Here is a 16352-nt window from a genome sequence, read left to right on the forward strand (position 1 = left end):
GGGGTTGAATTCGCTAGTTAAAAATTTAGGCTATCTTTGAAAGCTAAAAACCACCTTCAATTGAATCAATTAGGTCACCAAGTTAGGATGCAAAAGGTGCTGGACAATATACTTTCAGTCGATCAAAAACAAAGTTAACAGATTGATTTTACTAAACAAATTCAGTTCTAGTATAATCAATCGATTGAAACAGAAAAATAGTCGACTGAAATACTAGGTAAATGTAGAAATGCATATTTGAGTTTTAAACCAGGAACAATGCACAAGAATGATCAAGACAGGTTCTAAATGATTATGCAAACATGTTCAATGCTGCAGATGTCATGAAAACATGCAAGAACATGAAAAAGATTATTAAAGCACAAGTTCTTTAAACTTTAAAATGAATATGCAAGAGAGAAAGGTTAATAAAGAAAGGAGACCACGAGATTTTTATACTGGTTCAATCAAACTTAAGCTACATCCAGTTTGTCAAGACAACCTAAGCTTGACTTTAGACTATTTCAAAAGATTTACAAAGTATCCACCCTTACACTTTCAAAATATGCAAAAACCACACAAAAGACTCTTGAATCACACAAGAGTCATACCAACACAGCAAGAACCCTCTTGCAGACCTTGAAAACCACCAGTCACACACACAAACCCTAAGAAAGATCAAACCTGAGTGGTAGCACAACCCAGCCTACCATAAACCACTTTCTCCAAGCTTCAAACCAAGCCAAAGGCTCCAAGAATTGATCCAAGATTAATATTCAACTACTACAAACTATATGATCACGAAAGAGAGAGTTTCCATAAGTTTCAAGAACAATTTTGCGCTAAAAAATGATCAATAGAGCTCTCTTTCAAAAATCACAGCTTATATAGTCAAACTATTACAAAATTCAACAGGTTGATTTTCAAATCAATCGGTTGATTTCACTTGACTTAAGTGAAATCAGTCGATTAAAAAATAAATCAACGGATGAAATTTGTTGCAGTTTAAGACTACTACAGTAAACCTTTTAACCTATTAAAAAACCATTCAACAGATTAAAAGAGACATTTTAACTTGTTGAAAAACCATTCAACAGATTAAAAAACATAACAAAGACCAAATACATCTAATTAATGCTACAAGGTCTACAATATGAATTACAAACTTCAAATACACTTTCTTAATGATGTAACCATGTGGAGAGCACACTTTCCAGCCTTGATCAACATGGATATCATTAAATCTTCTTTCCTTCATCAATTTAGGCTTCATTCCAATGGTAATGGCTTCAAGATAGTTCAAAAGGGCTTCATTAAATCTTCATCAAATCTTCAAGAAGCATACCACATTGGCTTCACATGTCAACATAAAGAATCTGTTTATTCCTAGTGTTTCTCTTTCCTAATCACCTATTGAATCCATCTCGATGTCTCAATCCAATACCAAAGGGAAAAGGTTGAAGAGATCAAGGATTATTTTCATAAGCATTTTATACCTAGTGTTCATTGTTTTCATTTTTTGTTTAGTTTCGTTTTGACAATGAATATGCAATGCATTATATGATTTTAAAATGTATCAGAATGAATCAAAATCTATCGTTGGCAAGAATGCGATAGATGCTTATTTAGATGAAGCAACAACAGATGATGATAAAGACAGTGAAGATTTTGATGTGCTCAAATATTGAAGACTAAAGAGAAAAAATTTCCTATATTGTCTATAATGGCTCGAGATGTGTTTAGTATTCCCATTACTACAATGGCATCAAAGTCAGCTTTTAGTAAAGGTGGGTGTGTACTGTCTAAATATAGAAGCTTCATTCTTCCTAATCATGTGCAAATGTTTATTTGTACTCAAAATTGGTTACATGGATTTTCTGAAAATCATAGTGGTAAGTCCGTTGTTAGTTTTAAAATCACTTTACATTAAATAATTAACTCTAGACTTGTGATTTGATTGTATTTCAATTGGTTATGTGATAGATGGAGTTGTTAAAAATATTTTTGGTCATGAAGGAATCATTGATGAGTCTAAACTTCTTGAAGATGTTGAAAGTCACTAACAATGACACTTTTTTTGATTCTATTATATACTTAGTCCATTATCTCAATATATTTGGTGTTTAATTCTTTGAGTCAAACATTTCATTTTTTAAAATAGATTAATATAAGGAGTTATTGAGGATCTTCCCCAAACATATTCACAAGAGGTAAGACAAGAAAAATGAAAGGAAGTTGGATAGAAGGTGAGTGTCACATGGAAAGAAAAGTAGGAGCCTTATTAAGATTGGAAGTTTAGACTATAAATGTATTATTTCAAGGTTTGTAGTTTATTATTATATTTTTTTCATGCTAAAAAGGAAGGCCCATGGACTAGCTTTGACCCATGGGGTTTTATGGATATTTTAGCCCTATTAGATTTTTTAATAAGGAATTTTTTGGCCATGTGGGCTTTTTTGGCCCCAAACCATGTGGGCCAAGGTCAAGTCCTATGAGAAAGGCCAATTTGATAGATCTACTAATTGATCACCTGGGCTAACAAATTCAGTCTTGATGTCTCCATATACGATCTTTTATCAAATAAAATGTGATGAGTTCAAATTTTTGCCCTCATTTAATGTTTAAATTTGGAGATTTAATAAAATTTTTGTGCTTAAGGATTGATTTAATTAGGATTGTGATTATTGGATTTATTGAGTACGTAAGGTAAAAATGGCGTAAAAATTGATTTTAGTTGCATAAAATATTATTGGATATTCTAACGTTTGTTAATACAACTGGAATTTAATTTGGGTCATTAAAAGTTTGGATTTGAAATATTCAAAGTTACAAAATAAGTCCAAAATCAAGAAATTCTAGAAAAGAACAATTCAGAAGTTAAATGCACCCCCAATTTTTATTTACACACTCCTCCTGCAAATGGACCACAAAAACTTGTTCTGCATCCCCAGTTTTTACTATGTTGCACCCCTCCTACCACTTAAACTCCTCTCAACCAGATTATGCCATTTGGCAATCCTCACCTTCCAAATCTGTCCAACCACATGATACACGTATCACGATCCTCTACTCACTAAACTAACCAATCATACACTGTCACGTCACCATCTCCCAAAATGAAACCCTAATCCTAATTTTTCATCATCTCCTTCCATCACCATGGCAGCCGCCACCCTTGCCAGCAGTTGCCGCAAACTCTCCACCACCATCTTTGTCGCACACCGCGAGCCAGCTTCAACAACTAGCGCACCACCTCCATGCAGCCTTGTTGCCAGAATTTGCACCACAACACCGTGAGCACGCCTTCGTCGCAGCAGGAGTTCACGCATCCATCACTACTACACTACACCAGGCGTTGCAACTAGTCACGGCCATCACCAACGTAGCAGAATCTCCACCGCGCTGAGGTTCTGCACCACCTTGAGTTCGAATCCACCATCACGTAGCAGCAGTCCAGCACCTTCAAACCACGAGCTTCACGTACCCACAGACACGCTGTGAATCTGCATCGTTCTCCATCTCCTCATGAATCTACAACACACCTTCATCATTTCATTCACGCACCAGCAGTTCGAACCTTCGAACTACATCTTCATGTCGCAACAACCTCTTCACCCCGATGCAGCGCCACTACGAGCATGACCACCGCATCTACAGCCACCGCGTCACCATTAGCCTCCAACCGCAACACCTGCACCTCGAAGCAACAACCATGGCAGCACCATCGCCAACCGCAATCCATGGTGGAGGAAGGAGAAAGGAGGCAAAAACCCTAATTCTGGAGAGAAAGTCTCTGCACCACGTGTTAGCATCTCATAGGACAGTCAACTAGTCAAAACTGGTCAACACTGGTCAATGTAAAAGTCAATCCTGGTCAAAATTGCAAAAATGGTCAAATAAGAGAGGCAGAATTGGAAATTGGACAGAAATTAAGTTGCTAATTAATTAAATAAAGATAAAATATTTTAGCAACCGAACAGATAAAGTGCAAGTCCGATTGAAGCCTATATAAAGAGGCCTAAGGGAGCAGAAGAGGGACACTTAGCAACTCTCTGGTTTTGGCAAATACCGTCATCCACCATATCTCTCATTTTTTCTTTCATTTTATTTTCTTTCCTTCATCATATTATCATGTATTCCATCAAGGCCATGGAGGGCTAAGCTTTTGGGGTTGATTCCACTGTAATTTCTTAACTAGATTCTGAGGTTAGATGAATTAATTTATTTGTTCTTTTGATTATTGTTGTGGTTTTTGTTTATCTATGTCCTTTGCTTCTTAATTGAATAGAAAATAATGATTTTAAATCTACACGCATGCTAATCATATGAGTGAAAAGGTTTTTAAATTCAATTGAGACTTTACTTTGATTTTATTTAGAAACTTTCATTTGATTAAATAAGTTTTTACCAATAATTGAGACTATACTTTGATTAGAGGTAATTACTTTAACTAAAATTAGTCAAGACTTTACTTTGATTAATTAAGTTTTCTATTTGGTGAGGAAATAAAGGAATAGACGTGATTAGGCATAGTAAAATTTAATTGAAATTGTACTTTGGTTGAATTTACTATGGATAATCTAAAAATTTTCACTTTTAATTGAGACTGTACTTTGATTAAAAGTGAGAATGCCAACAAATGAATTGAGACTTTACATTGATTGATTTGTAAATCAACAACAATAATTAATTTAACAATAATCTCTTGATAACCGATGAAGAATCCTATTTTGAAAGAGTAGTGGAATTGACCTATTTACTATTATTGTGTTTACAATCTCTTATTTGCGTGTCATTTATTCTTTGCATATCAAAACCCCATATTTTTTTAGTTTCTAGTTTTAATTGCATTTAGGATAGATTTTTATAAAACTAAAATATTTGAAATCAATTTTGTATTCGTTGTGAGACGACTCAGGATTATCTTAACCCTAACTAGTTTAATCACTACTAATTTGGCAATACTGAAGTTGCTAAAGTTAAGTAGTGGTAATTTGATCGCATCAATGACAGCGTTATCAAAATGATAATTAACTTTAATGTGTTTAGTCCTTTTCATGAAAAAATAGGATAAAAGCTAATTGAAGAGCAATTTGATTATCACATATAAGTGTAATTTGAATGACATCTTCATTTTGTGATTCTTTAAATAATTGTTTAAGCCAAATAAATTCACAAATGGTTGAGATCATAGTTCTATACTTTTTTTATGCATTAGATCTTATCACAACACTTTATTTCTTGATACTCTTCCAAGAGATCAAGTTATCACAAATTAGAGCTATCAAAGTGGGTCAAAACTTGTGGGCCAACCCGGCCCGAACCCGTGGTGGGCCAGGTTGGGTTGAAATTGTTTTACAAATTTCAATACGAGTTAATTTTTGATCTAGCCCATCAAGAACTCGGCTCACCTAAGTTGAACCCGTGGTGAGCCGGGTAGGCTCACCAACCCACCCGGAGATAAAGGGCCACACAATATTTTTGTATTTAGGTTGGGTTGGGCACTTTTTTTTTGCCAACATATTGAGTTGACAAATGCAAACCTAATATTTTTGTGATTTTGGTTTGCATTTGCAGTTGATTGTTTTGGATTGTATCAAAGTTTATTTAGATTTTAATCACAACTATAATTTAGGTTTTTTGGGAGTAAAGAAAATAAATTTTATTTTTTTAATTAGGTGAGCTAGTGAGCCAACCCGTTTAGCCCACCAACCCATGGTGGGCCGAGATGAGTTCAAATTTTTTTGGCTCGTTAATAAGTGAGTTGGGTTCGATTGGCTCACTAAGTGGCCAACCCGTGATGGGTCAGGCCGGGCCGAGTGGCTCGTTTTGATAACTCTATCACCAATGGAGACACAATATCAAAAAATTGAGTTTCTATTACATGAAAATCTTACCTAATTAGCATCTAAATAATCAACAACTTTAGTATGTTTATTATGACCATATAACAAACTTTTTTCAGAAGATCCTTTAATGTACTTTTATATACGAATGATTCCAATTCAATGATCTACACATAGGGAATTGAGAAACTTGCTCACCACACTAACTACAAAGAAGATGTTAGGACAAATACTAATAAGATAGTTCAATTTTCCAAACAATCTTTTGTACTCCACATGATTTGAGAAAGGCTCACTTTGATTAGGTAGGAGATTAGTATTGGTATCCATAGGTGTGTCAACAGATTTTGAGTTCATCAATTCAGTTTCCTCCAAAATATCTTATGCATATTTTCTTTAAGATATAACAATATCATTGTTGGATTATGCTACCTCAATCCCCAAAAAATATCTTAGTTTGCCAATATCTTAGATCGCAAAGTAATGACAAAGATGTTGTTTCATTTGGGAGATGACGTGGTGGTCACTGCATGTAAGAACAATGTCATCAACATATTATTAAATTGATATACCCAACACTTGAGTGATGGTAAAAGACTGAATGATTATCTCACTATGAGTCATACCAAATTGTTTCAAGTCAAGCCTTAAGAGACTATTTCAAACCATATAAATTTTTGCGTGGATGACATATCAATCCATAAGACTCCCCTTGAGTAACAAAACCTAGAGGTTGTTGCATATGATTTTTTTTTCCTGCAAATCCCCATTGAGAAAAACATTTTTTTACTTCTAGTTGGTAAAAAGGAAATTGTTGAGAGCATCCATGGCTATAAATAAGTGAACAAAACTATTTCTTCCACTAGAGAAAAAGTATCACCATAATGTAAACTAAAAATTTGTGTGTAACCTTTGGCCATAAGACAAGATTTAAAATGATCAATAGTACCATCAAGATCAACTTTGATAGAAAATGTCCACATACAACCAACAACAAATTTACCAGATAGTAATTGGATGAACTCTCAAGTTTAACTATTATAAAGAACACTTATTTCATCAAGCATGGTTTAATGCTAACCAAGATGGGCTAAGGCATCACCTACAAATTTTAGAATTGACACAGAAGAAATAGACGAAAGGAAGGTACAAAAAGTTGAAAATAAATTGTGGTAACTCAATGTAGTGTAATGAGTTGATGGATTATGCGTAGAGTGTATACCTTTACGAAAGACAATTGGAAGTTTAGACTCGGTTGTCGAAGTCGAAAGAGATAGAGTAGTTGGCACTAGAAACAGTGGCGAAACTTGAACAAAAATTTTAAGGGGGAAATTATATTTATTATATATAAATTATTTTTTCTAATTAAAAAAGGTTTTCATTTCCTCAAATTATTTTCTCTATTCAAAACAAGCACTCATATAAAATTCAACAAATATGATAATAATATATATAAAAGTGTAACATAAAATTTATCATCAACAATAATATATTCAAAAAGGCAAAACTTACCTTTAGTCAAATGCTCCTCTATGCTCTTTCAATGATTTAAAATCTTCAATAATTGAATCAGAACTGAAGCTTGTTTCAATATCTCTTTCAATATAGATTATCATAGTGCTTGCTAAAAATTCATTCTTCATCTTATTTCTCGACCCGTTCTTGATTATTTTCATTACAGAAAAGATCTTTTAGTTGTAGCAGTAGATCTTTCAATTGTAGCTATAGTAATTTTTGTTTAAGTTCCACCATTGATGACATAGATGCATTTTTTTCATCTTCATCACTAGCCTTCCTCTTGAAAAAAATAACTAATTCTTTTACTCTTTACCATAATTTTTCTAATATAAATTTGTCAACTCTCTAGAAAAAGATAAAATTATGACTACCCCAAATTAAATTTTAAAACTAAGACTCAATATTTTAAGAAAACTAATAACTTCTAAATGATTAGCTTCCCTTACCTTAGAGTAGATTCCTAATCTTGCTCTTACCTTTCACAACTTCAAAGTCTTAAATAGTTCTATCTATACAAAGAAGAGTTTGATCAACAATTAAAACATGATTTTATGATCTCTAATAGATAGAGATGCCTAGAGTGTAGAAAAGTCACATACAAGAGAAAAACATATTGCTTAAAAAAAGGTAAAAAATAAACTTACTCAAAAGAAGAAATTGTTCGGTCTAAATGATCCTTAACTCCTTAATTTTTCTGTGGTGCAATTGATTTTAGAAATAATAAGAAATTGATGGTGAAAATTAAGATAGAAATAAGAGGAGAGAAAGAGATGGAAGCACGAAAAAGAGAGAAATCAAATAAAAAGTAGAAGAAATTATATAAAACGTGATTTTTAAATTATAAAAAAATCTTTTAAACTAAATTAATATAAATAAAATAATAGATATGTATATATGTATATATTTAAAAAATATATAAAAAAAAAACGTTAGGGGAGTCGTGGCTCCCCCTTGTCAATACAATGGTTCGCCCCTGACTAGAAATTAGTCATTTTGTAGAGGTGAAGAATCCAAAGGTGCACTAGACATAAGAGGATCACAAATAATAAAGATGATGACTATAGCATATGGATACATATGAGGAGAAGAAAGAGACTTATTGTAAAGGGAAGATTCATTGAAGGTGACAAACATTGAAATAAAATAATAATTAAGGGTAGAGAAGCATTTATATCCTTTCTATGATCTAATGAATCTCGAAAAGACACATTTGTGTGACCTAGGGGATAATTTATCAAAACCAGGACTAAAATTATGAACAAAACATGTAGATCCAAAAAATTTAAGTGGTAAAGGGTGGAGAGGTTCATGAGGAAATAAAATAGAATGAGGAACTTTATTATCTAAGACCAAATATGACATGCGATTAGTGAGATAACATGCACTAAGAATAGCATCATCCCAAAAATACTCACTATGGATTAACATTGTGCGAGTTATTTTAACAAGATGATCATTCTTGTGCTCAGCCTCCCCATTTTTATTTAGGTGTATGCACAAGAGATTTGATGAAGAATGTCATGAAAAACCATAAAATTTTGAAAAGAATGAGAAAGATACTCATGGACATTATCATAAATTATATTTTAACAACTAAATTCAATAAAATTATTGATCAATAGTATGTTATTGTGTATCATAACTTAATTTGAGTATTCTTTAAAAATTTTCAATACAAAAAATTAATACATATTAATAATATGAAGAAGTTATTTCAACTTAATTACAAAATAATAAGTAAGTAGTGTTAAGGCACATATGAGATGTCACATGAATAGATGACAGTCTAACTCTAAAATTCTAAAATGTGTATTAGGAAAAACATAAATGAAGTTTACCAAAGCACTAAATGAAACTACGGAAAGAGCTAGATGACCACTTAAAGCTTATATGAACATATTTGAAGCATTATACAAAGATAAGCATGAAACATTGGAAAAAGTCAAGAGAAGTGTGAAAAGAATATAAGTGTAAAGCATTAGCAAAGCCAAGCAAAACGTTAGATGAAAATAAGAGCGCTAGACATACTACAAGTATAAAGTAAAAATGGACTCTACAAAAAGATCAAACGACAAGAACAAGTGAAGTAGACACGTTATACATGTTGTTTTCACATAACACTTTGAACTGTGAGATTGTCTAATCTTCGTATATATGTATTGACTCACATATCCTAAAGATGGTACTGTCTAACAAATCATCTTTTAACTTTTTATAATCATTTTAGTGTTGTCAATACTACAAAATAATTTTTGGAGAGAAATTTGTTGGCAATTGTTTTCTCCACCTCATCAAATTTCTTCTACCACCCTATCAAAAACTTTCGAAAAATGCTTTCCATTAAAGGAGGGGATGTTTGACTTCCTAAACAAATTTTCCAAAAGTACTTATCGGGAAAATAAATTCCGAAAATGATGAAATATAGGAAGAAAATGATGGGATGCAAGAAGTAATTTCCAAACTTGTTTGCGCCTAATATGTTGAGTGTTATAGAAAATGTGTTGACATAGAGGCAAACATGCTTTGAAAAGCATTGCACAAGGACAAATGAACAATCATGTATAACGCCCACTTATATTCTCTGCCTTAATGTTTAAGGGTTGCCCCAATCTAATGGGCCTAAGGACTGGCCCACAGAGTGTCCAAAGCCCCTAAGACAGCCAAACCCTCTCATTTTGTCCTCACTTTGCAAAAACAGTACTCACTCCTCTCCCTTTTCCCAAACAGAAGCTCTACTAGGGTTTGGACCTCTACCATCTTCAAGCTAGCTCAGTCTCGTTCTCTAAGTCACATAAGTTAATTCTCTAATCGCACCTCCTTTGTTTTTGGCCCTATGGTCATGATTCTAGCTAGGGTTCACATTGGTAAACCGTATTGAATCTGTTCTACCATTTTCTAGTTCACGAGTCTGCTTCAGGAGCTGTCGTGCTCATTCGCTTAGGTGTCGAAGTGGTCTGTTAACATTTTCCAAGTAAGGGAAGTTAGGGTTCTGCTTGATCTTCAGTTTTATGCTTGCTTTGATGATATTTCATGATTGTATGGGTTGTATGCTGTTATGAGCTTATGAAATGTCTTATTGAGCCGTTTGGGTTGTGTTTGTCGGCCTGTTGCACGAGAGAACAGTGGTGAGCATTGGTTTTCTCGCCCAAGCGAGTACATCTCGCCTAGGCGAGACTAACAAAGGCTCGCCCAAGTTTCCTGCTCGAGCTGTTGCTTAAGCAACGAGTCTCCGTTTTGAGTGAGATGCAATCTCGCTTAAGCGAGGAGGGCTCGCTTAAGCGAGAAATCGCAGGAAGCCATTATTCCCCTTTTCGAGCTCTCGCCTAGGCAAACGAAGCTCGCCTGAGCGAGAGAACCCTCTTCATTAGCGAGACCTTTATGCCTGAGCAAAGAGCTGGGCGAGGATGCATTTTGTTCTATTACTTCTTTGTTCTTGGATGAATGTCACATGTTTAGTTGGATTATTGTGTTAAAGCATGTCTTGAGCGAAGTTGCATGTATAAAATAGTTCATGGGTTGAATATGATGAGTTTGGTATGACTTTGGTATGGAATATGAATGAAGGTTGGTTATAAAAGTTGGCATGAGATTGGTATGCATGATAAGTACATACTTGGTTGGTGAAACATGAATTGTGTGTGGTTAGGACGTAATTCCACAATAGTTTCATGGTGGTGCCTCATTAGTTAGGATGTAATTCCATGAATCTCTAGGTGAGATCTCATGGTGGTGCCTCAGTTGGTCAGGACGTAATTCCATGACCTCTATTAGTGGGAGTTCATGGTGGTGCCTCATTTATATAATTTAGTAATGATTCAATGTAAGGATTGCATCTTGACGCTCTAAAGAGTTAGTTAGTCTCACATAAAGCGTACTGACTCAAGTGGTGAGAGTAGTAGGAGGCCTGAAACACTTTAAGGGCTAACCTTGTGCGTGGGGGATGAAACACATGTAACAATTAGCTCGGTAGAGCAGTAAAGGCCACCAAAGTGCAAGCATCCGCTGAATCCGACTAATTATATGTATCTGGATGAATCGTATCTTAAGTCTTAGTGTATTGTTTGCAAGTCATAACATGATTGATTGATATATGTATGTTGGATTATGAAAGTGTATGTATTGGTATGATAAATCATTTTCTACTCTAGCTTACCCTTTTTGCTTGTTGTATGTTCTGTGTGTGTGGTTTTCTCTTTTTGCAATGATCATCAATTTATTGATGTGAGTAAAGGCAAGAACTCCTCGTGGTCCACAAGAAAATTGTGACTCCGCTGCATAGCCTGCTTGGGCTGGATTTTGTTTGATTGGGCTTTCTATTAGGGTTATGGCCCGTGTATTATCTTACCGTTTAGTGTTAACTTTGATTACTATTGACCCTTGTGCTTTGTTTTGTATTGGCATCATGGTGTGCCTTGGATATTGTAAGGAGTAGTGTTATACTCCAGGACCTTGTCTCTTATATTATTTGTGTGACATGTCATTTAATTAAAGTAATTATTTAAATGGTATGTTACATTTATGGTATTAGAGCCTGGTTCTTTGAGTCTGTGGACTTTGGCGTCCGCTTAGCTTTCTTTGTGTCTTCTTAGTGTCGTTAGCCAATGCACCTCCCACTAATTACTCATGTACCACCATATTTTATTTTCCACTTTTATCCTTCTCAAATAATTTCATCCTTTATTTATTTATTTATTTATTATATATATATATATATATATATATATATATATATATTTGAAAATTATAAAAATTACAAATATAGAAAAAAAAATCAAAAAATTCTTCTCTTTCATTTTATTGTGTCTCTCTGGTCGCTTGCACCGTGTGACACTTATTTTCTAAAAATACCAAAAAATAGTTTTCTTTCCCTTTTGGTGTTTGTCCGACCGTTCACGTCGTGTAACACATATTTTCAACTAATTCAAAAATGCCAAACAAAATATATAAAATTTCAAAAAATACAAAAAATGTCAATATTTTCAAACAGCTACATCTTTTGTAAGAACTACGTGATCCTTGATTCTCCACCGTGAGATACGTAGGAGCAAGGACAGTCCTTGTCAGGTTCACCTCCAAAAAATCAAATCATTCTCCAAATAGTTTCCTTAAAGAACTACGTAACCTTGATTTCTCATTTTGAATGAGAATACGTAGGACCAAGGTCAATCCTTGTCGGGCCCAAAAAATAAAAAAAATATTTTTGTTTCTTTTTAGCATTTTTGTCTTATTATTTTTGGGGGAAAATAACATTTTGAAAATTACATCGATTTTTCATTTTTAATTAAAGGTACCGCCCTCGAGCGGACGCTATAGGGTGCTAACACCTTCCCTACTCGTAACCGACTCCCAGATCCAAAATCTGGTTTTTCGCAGACTTGTCTTATCTTTATGGTTTTCCATAGTTTTCCAGAATAACTATGGTGGCGACTCCAAAATCTCTTTTCAAACCCGTTTTCTTTTTTGGTTCGTCGTCCCGTCGCGATCCCGGTTGTGACAGATGGCAACTCCAGTAGCGATGCTAGAGAGTCCCCAAGAAACTGATGGAAGAAATGAAGAATGTGATGGCTAGGGCTCAGGATGGTTAAATCATGACTTCCTGTGTTTCAAATGTTGTGCACTTAAATGTTATGGATGTTTTATCGTATGGATCACATTGTTGACTCCGTTTTGTGCTAGTGTCCATTATGCTTATGATGGTGTTTTCACAACTTTATAATTTCTAACTAGAATTGGTTGCATTATGTCATATTTTCTATTTCTTTTCATTTCCTTTTTGTTCTTTCTTTATCCATTTCACTCAATAAAATTCAACTAAAATAAAAGTAAAATAGGCTAAACTTTCAAGACACCCTATAGGATGCGACCCTATCGCAAAATCATGGAAAACCAAGGAGAAACCCAAGAGATGATGAAGACCGATATCCAACAATTAAAGAGTCAGATGAGTCAAATCTTGGAGGCCTTGAATGCCATGCAAAACCCTGGAGAGACGTCGACATCACAACAACAACATAAGGTTCAGGAAAACCAAAATTTTCCTCCATCTAGCCTCCCTTCAAATTACATTCCACCCCTTGGAGTGGACTCGAGGAAAGTTTGCATTCAAAATGTTGAAAACAATGTGGTTGAAGAAGAAAATAAGCTTGAAGCTGCTACTTTCACATGTTTTGGGGAAACCACTCATCCAAATATCGTGAACATAGTAGAGACAAAGCAACATGATGTGAAGTCTATCGTCGCACCTAGGGACGTTAAGGACGAAGAGAATAAATTACAAATGCTTGAGAAGAGGTTGAGAGCCATAGAAAGGGAGAGAAATTTTGCATTCAGTGATGTTGTTGGACTATGCTTAGTCCAAGACATGGTGATACTCCCAAAGTTCAAGTTGCCAGAGTTTGAGAAGTATCGAGGGAACACTTGTCCAAAGAACCACATAACCATGTTTTGTCGGAAAATGACTGCCTATGCTCATGATGAAAACTACTAATTCACTTGTTCCAGGAAAGCTTAACTGGCATCGCTCTGAATTGGTATACGCTTTTGGAACCAACTCACATTCGTTCATGGAAAGATCTGGCTGATGCGTTCTTGAGGCAATATGGATACAATAATGATACAATGCCTAATAGGTTGCATCTACAAAATATGGCGAAGAAGGAGTTCGAGGCATTCAAAGAGTATGCTCCAAGGTGGAGAGAGATTGCTGCTCAAGTGGTGCCACCTTTGCCTAATAAAGAGATGACAACTATGTTTATAAGCACTCTATAATCACCCTTCTACGAGTGTATGGTGAGTAATGTTTCCTCAAGCTTTGTCATAATTGGAGAAAGAATTGGAATTGGTGTGATGACAGGGAAGACCGCACATGCTTCTACCATGGTAGCAAGTGTGAACGAGTCCAGTTCTAAACCTGGGAAGAGGAGAGATGGAAAATCTCAATCACGTCCCACTGCTCAAATACCCTTGACCTACCCTCATTCCGGAGCCTTTCCCAGACAAAATTTGATATCCGACCCCAACTCAACTTCCCACCGAACCATTGGACAGGGAAATGTTAATCAAGACAATAGGCTTGTGAGTTTCACTCCTATCCCAATGACCTATGCAGCATTGCTCCCAAGTCTTCTCCAAAGAGGTTTGGCCTCTATTTGCCCCACGAAGCCTGCCAAGCCCCCGTACTCCAAAACTTATGACGCAGATGCAAGATGTGATTATCATGGAGGGGCTATTGGTCATTCAACCGAAAATTGTTGGGGACTCAAGCGTAAAGTGGAATCCTTGATTGATTCAGGACAGTTAAAGTTTGAATGAAATCAACTCACCACTAAGGCAAGGTATGGCAACGCCTTTGCAAATGTTATGGAGAAATGAAGTGGGCTCTAGGACCACATAAGAAAGCATAATTCATTGTAATAGTGAAATTGATGTTGTTTTGTTTGCTTGCTATGAGGACTTTGCTCATTAATGACGCGATTTCATCCATGAACTTCACTGCGTTTTGTCATCATGGTCTTTCTCTTGGTTTTACTTGAAACAAGTCCTAAAAGGGTGTCGCAGAAAAGAATTCAATTAAATTAATGAAAAAAAAAGTAATGACAAGAATGGAGGTTACTTGCATAGAAAACATGGCATTAATTCTCACCAGCACCAAACCAACCTGAAACACACTTTCTCCTCCATTCTTGTTCACATGTGCACACATAACAGCCAAACCAATTTCATCTGCCACCCCATCACCCTCAATCTCTATCGTCACCATCAACATCAGCCCCGTGCCACTACGTAGACCACTTTCCAGCCTTATTATCCTTTCCTTCTTCATATTCAACCTTCATCTTCATCCGTCATCTTCATCCTTCACCTGCACAAAAATCAAAGAGAACTAGAAGCCCCAAATAGCACCAAAAACTCTCATTTTATCTTCCCCAATCACAGACTTTCAATCGAAACAAAAAGGAAAGAAAAATCGTCGGTAGCATCGCCGCCAGCGAGTCGGAGTCTTGAATGATGGTGGTCTTGGTGGCAACGGCCACAAGATTTCGTGTTTAAGTGAGCCACTTCGACACAAGAAGAGGAAGGGGAACTCTGCAAGCGGCAATGGCGTCGTGGCGGCAGTCCAGGCCGTGGCGGTCTGAGCTGGCAAACGCGAGGTCGGAGCGGCGTGGTGTGCAACGGCAAGACTCCGGGATTCGGCCTACCTCGCGCGCGGGAGAAAAACGAGAAGGGGGACAATTCAGGGAGTTGGGTTCTCGCCGGCGATGCTTCCAGTAGGGACTGGTGTCGACGGCGGCGTGTCTTGCCAGCCGTGGGACTTGCGGCAGCGACACTTGTTGTCGGAATCTTGGTGGCTCGAGAGAAGGGAGGAAGGGTGTTGTTGGTGAAGTGAAGAGAAGAGGGGCTATAGTTCAAATTAGGGTTCCCTTTTTTTTCTTATTTCAAATAAATTGGGTCTGAACGTTTTTTTCTCCGCGCACCTTTTTGTTTATATTTGCACCTCCATTTATTTGAGTTGGACTGTTTGTGTATTTTTTTGCGCACTCCTGATATTTGCTAGAACCATACCCCCATTTTTTGTTTTGGACTTGTGTGCAGCCCATGTTCCACTTCACACACCTCTAGTACTTGCTGCACCACCAGGTATACTAACTCCACTACTCATTTGTGTTATGGGTTTGTTTTATACTTTTCTTGTTGCACCCCACCTTTAATAAACACACCTCATTTACTTCATGCACCTCCTACATTACTCAATCACCCTCCTTTTTTTATATTCCACTTTTGTCTTTTTTTTTAATTACATTTCATCTTTTTATAAAATTATAAAAATTCCAAATAATAGAAAAAACCCAAAAAAAGGTTCTCTTTCATTTATTGTGTCTGTCTGGCCGCTTGCGTCGCATGACATTTTCCCAATTAATTCAAAAATGATTTTTTTTCCTTTTAGTGTCTGTCTGACCGCTCGCGTTGTGTGACACATATTTTTAAGTAATTCAAAAATACCAAAAAAAT

At 35.7% G+C, this 16352-nt stretch overlaps 1 long non-coding RNA gene across 3 annotated transcripts; it reads right to left on the bottom strand.

Moving 5' to 3' along the window:
* Positions 1-2777: 2777 nt before the first annotated feature.
* On the bottom strand, positions 2778-16000 carry LOC114186856. Of its 3 annotated transcripts, none has more exons than XR_003605163.1 (3): positions 15001-16000; positions 14666-14883; positions 2778-3849 (listed from the first exon to the last, which is right to left on the bottom strand). It is a non-coding gene; the product is annotated as an uncharacterized LOC114186856 (long non-coding RNA). The 3 variants fall into 3 exon arrangements; XR_003605162.1 differs by lacking the exon at positions 2778-3849 and adding an exon at positions 5125-6351; XR_003605161.1 differs by lacking the exon at positions 2778-3849 and having other exon boundaries at positions 13032-14883; positions 15001-15996.
* Between the last annotated feature and the right edge of the window lie 352 nt (positions 16001-16352).

This window comes from Vigna unguiculata, chromosome 1 (assembly GCF_004118075.2).
Source record: "Vigna unguiculata cultivar IT97K-499-35 chromosome 1, ASM411807v1, whole genome shotgun sequence".
NCBI classification, from domain to species: Eukaryota; Viridiplantae; Streptophyta; class Magnoliopsida; order Fabales; family Fabaceae; genus Vigna; species Vigna unguiculata.